Source organism: Trachurus trachurus, assembly GCF_905171665.1.
Source record: "Trachurus trachurus genome assembly, chromosome: 14".
Lineage (NCBI taxonomy): Eukaryota > Metazoa > Chordata > Actinopteri > Carangiformes > Carangidae > Trachurus > Trachurus trachurus.
In genome coordinates, this window is record NC_139903.1 from 9,388,631 (window position 1) to 9,393,419 (window position 4,789).

The following is a 4,789-nucleotide window of genomic DNA, read 5'->3' on the forward strand; positions in this document are numbered from 1 at the left end:
ATTCCTGAGCTAGGATCAACACGCAGCCCCCTTGATCCTCACATCTCACCTCCCAAGCAACACGGGGGGGTGGGCACCTTCAGAGGGAGGCGGGTGGGTGACAGAACCGCTGGAGTTCATGATAATGAAATAACTCATGTCGAGTAAGAGTGGAGTCGTTTGATAGATAATCCACATGTAGAATCAAATACAGCTTTACAAACATAATGTTCCCATTACATTTTTTTCACACACTCAATATAATCAACTTTTGACATGGCGAGAGCACTGGTGTAAAAAAAAAAAAAAAAAGATACAGGATGTGTATGAAAATATGTACCGAAAACATTTCCATGATTCCAAAACACATTGTTCCTTTTTTAATATATATAATATGTTGTTGGTTAACCCAGATGTGGCTTCACCTTGAGCTGGATGTTTCTTTTCAAATGAGCTCCAATCAGTAAATTAGATAAATCCTTTTGGACGTTTTAGAACCGCAAAGAAATATTTCAACAGCCCAAAATGTAATGTATGCAGATAAACAGAAACTGTAATTTATTTTCAATCTTTTCTACAATGTTATCATATTGCATACATACTATTATAGTTTAAATTCTAAGTAAAAAATATGACATTTCAAACTTGGCTGAATGAATAATGTTGTCATGTTGCTCTGGATGAATACAGTGTTAATAGGTGGTAGGAATGAGTCCTCGGCCCCACAGCACTGGGCCATTGTTCTTCACATTTCAAGAGGGTCGATCCATTATCATGAATCTGGCGGCTCACCAGGGGGAAAGTAAGGACACTCGACTTTCATCAGAGCCTGAATGGGTGCAGAGTTACTATTATACCGTTGGAAATACATCCCATGCTCCCAGCAGGCTGCATGTCGATTCAACTGGCCTCTCTCAAACTCGACTGGCAAAACAGATATTCATTTGCATTCTTCCTTAGTGTCATTAAAGTTTCAAAGGGATTTGGGAAAAGAGAAATAATAGAAAACAAAAACAATGCAGTAGACATGGTATGATGTCAACTTGGTTCTGTTTCAATGCCAAACCCTCATTCCACAATCAGAAAAAAAGATTAACTGATGTTTTTTGATACTTTTAACCCGCATCCTTTATTTTTTGTCTTTCTTTAATAAGAGTGGCAGAAATATGTAAACCACAATGATGAATTAATAAAAGTCAAACTCTCTGATGAGGAATGTTCATTTCTGCCTGTTCAGCCTGTTTTCTGTTACTAACTAAACCCATCTGACCATAGATAATGTTCCAATCAAAATTAGAACCAGGAGCTTGATTAACAGCCATCAAAAATGCAGTAAAATGAGGACATAAAAGGGGATTTTTCGAATGGAAACAATCAGTGAACCATAATCTGTAACGGTTACTTTTCATTTTGCCTCTTATCTCCAACTCAACGCTAAACGGAGCAGCCAGCCGATTATTGACAAATAACAAGAACATCATGTTTATCGTAAACAGTCTTCTGAGAGGGTAGGGGCCGTCGGATTAGACCTGTGGAGGGACAGTGACAGCTTCAGAGCAGCCATGTGAAAATCTCATCAGCCCCTGGTGTCCCTCCTGTGAAAGCTGCCGCAGCGCACGGTGGGGATCGCCACAGAAACAACAAGCGCCGTCCAATCTGTCTGACTGGACCCACATCTTTTGTGTACCATTTGTTTATAACCTCTGTCTCTATTGTGCTTTGAGGATGGAGCTCTTTCAAGTGACAGATGGGTGGCACTTTTGAACATGTCATGTGGTCTTCAAGGAGCCAACACCAATGCACTCGGAGTTCAGTGACACTGGATGATCATTCTGGAAAAAAACAAAAACAAATCGACATGTTCTGCTCTGAGCCGAGAGTATGCAAGTTCCCTGCATTACAGATCAACCAGCCAAGTGAAGAAAGTATCGCAGTAACGCAGCTACTTTCACACATTACAGTCCAGAGCATCATAAATCTCAGCTAAACACATCCATTCACTGCTCCACCAACTTTAAAGAGAAAATCTACACTAACACAGACTTTTAAGTACATTTTCTCCTCCAGTGATTATTATGTTTTTACGCACACCACAAGATGGACATTATAGGCTCGAGACATGAACTAGTGATAGATTTGTTTCATTGTGTTTCATTGTCACTGGATCAATTGAAAAGTTGAATTTTGTCCCACTTTTTGTCATGTGGGTAGGTTATATTTGATGTAGAGCATTGCTTATGCTTGTGAATCAGAAGATACGTCTATAATCCCCTAAAACGTCTTGAGCTTTATTCCATTATTTCCTCTCCATGCAGCTGCAGGATTTGTTTCCCGACATCATCACTATAGTCTTTCTCTTAACTTTTCAGCTGGTTCAAGACTGAGCTATTAATCACATAACTATGAACATACGTAAATTCTTTTTTGGGATGGATTTCCTTTTTGAAAAAAAATATTTCATCTATGAAACGTATCACTGTGTCTAAGGAGGTGCTGCTGGAGAGGAGCAAAAGGTGTTGAGGACAGAAGGTGGGGGTGAACTACTTGGGTGGGGTGATGTTTTCAGCAGAGTCTGTGTCGCGCCGTTCATTTACAGACATCTCTCCTCCTGGTAAACACAATATGGGTGGGCACCAGCCCAGCTGCAGTCCTATAAACACTACAATAGATAAATTGTGCAGATACATCTGGTTCTTATGAATTCTGCTTTTTAGATGTTTGGTTGGCAGAGGTGTGAGAACACAGCGCATCCTTAAAAATGATTAAAGCTTACCTCTTTGAGGATTACAAAAGCGCTCTGAATTCCAAGGACATGCTTGTTGCTCTGTGAAAGTGTTCCAGGACGACATAAATGGATGTCTTTTCACATAAGGAGCTGAGCACTGGAAATCAAGTTAAGTTTGTGAGTGATCATAAATAAAATTTCATCAACTACGTCATGATGGGATGAAGGTCTTACACACCTCCTGTCCAGGTTAAACACATTCACTAAAGACAGTCCATCAGAAGACACTCGGTTCAAAATTGTTTAGCTTTACAATGGCAAGTAAAAATGAAGTGTTTTTTAAGGGAACAATCAACAAGTTGACAACCAAATAATTCAAACCAAAAGTTCTGTCATAGTACTGAGAGGATCTGCATTCAGGCCTTCACTGCCAATTTTCCCTGAAAGGGAACCTTGAAATAAAATCCACTTAAGCCCTGTGTCTTCCCGTCCAGAGTGTAGTTAAATCCTGGCTGTGTATGGACATGATTACAGAGTGCCACAGGTTTTACATCAGTGCAGAACCTTGACTTCCAGCAGGAAGCCTGGTGCACGGGTCAATTATGGCCGTAACTTGTTTTGCTTAAAGATGGAGGATGTGTTCTTCATGCTCAAACACACAGGCTGCACCTGAGATTTAAACTCTAACAATGTTCACGTCTACATCCAAAAAGTAAATAAATAAAACACAGCTTGTAGGAGTATTACTCTTGGCAGAGAGTGTAGACGTGGGGTTATTATGAGACGATGCTGGTGTGCTGAGGCCTGCATGTGAACACTGCTGCGGCCCACAGCGGAGACAGATCCGTTTGCTCAGCAGCATAGCGGGGACACGGAGATGCTCCTTTCACAGTGAGCTGAGCACTGACAATCAGGGCTTTGTCAGGGAGGCATCTGCTGTTACAGCTCACAGGAAGAATACATGTCTCTTTAAAAAGTGCACTCACTGGGGTTATCAGTGTGAAAGATCGGGTGACTTCATGTCAGTAAACACAAACTGCATGTATGTGGTGGGGTTTTAACAGTAGCATACTGTCTTTCAAATTCAGTTTTTGTTTAAACTGGGATAAGATCTTGAACATTTAGAACAGTTTTAACCAGTTGACAACTGGTAGTAAACGGGAAGACATTCAAAAACTGTGCAATGAAAAGCTGTGGGGCTTTTTCAACAAATCAATTTATCTTATCTAGCTTTAAATGTTATGTAGCATCAATCACCATTGGTCAACATTTAACAAACACGAGGCTTACATTAAGTTGTAAATGATAAAAGCTTCTCTAATTGTTACTACAGAAGCTGTGGTATTGAAATTATTTGTAAAGGCTTATTCACTGCTGAAATTCATAGCAAATAATTGACGACTCACAGAAAACATTTGTTCCAAGAAATTACATATTAACTAAGTGTCAATTGTCACAATGGAGCCCCAAAGCAACAATTTGCATGGCTGACATACTGCTAAAACTGGTCTTTCTTACATGCCCAGCACACTGAGGACAAAAAGTGATTGTTCATAATATTTACTCAGTATCTAAAGACAGTTTTGTTGGTATGGTCTCAATAAGCCTCCCTGAAAACACATATTCTTGTTTATCAGAAGGTGAACCATCTAGGGAATTTCTATTCTGAGAAGTCTTATTTTACTCGTTAATTTAAGAATAAAAATCTAATAGAAGTTGTGTACTTTCATTTACCATCATAGCAATAGTGGTGATGAGTGCAAAAGTACTCCTGTAGCCGGTAGCAGCTGAGCTCCATGACTTCTGCTGGACCTGACTCATGATCTGATGATGATTTAGGAAAATGAATTTGGTGGTAACCCTTGCAGGTATACTCCCCCAATTTAAGTCCCACTTGTTACCAGTCACTTCTTTCTTCAAGAAAATTATAGCCTCACTGCGCCATCTTGTGTTGACTTGCAAACATGACTAGACTTGGCAACATACATAGAGCTGACGACACAGTACATAGCACTACATAGAAATTCAAAAGACAAACATAATTTGGAGCATTTTATTACTTTTCTGACAAATATATATATGAAG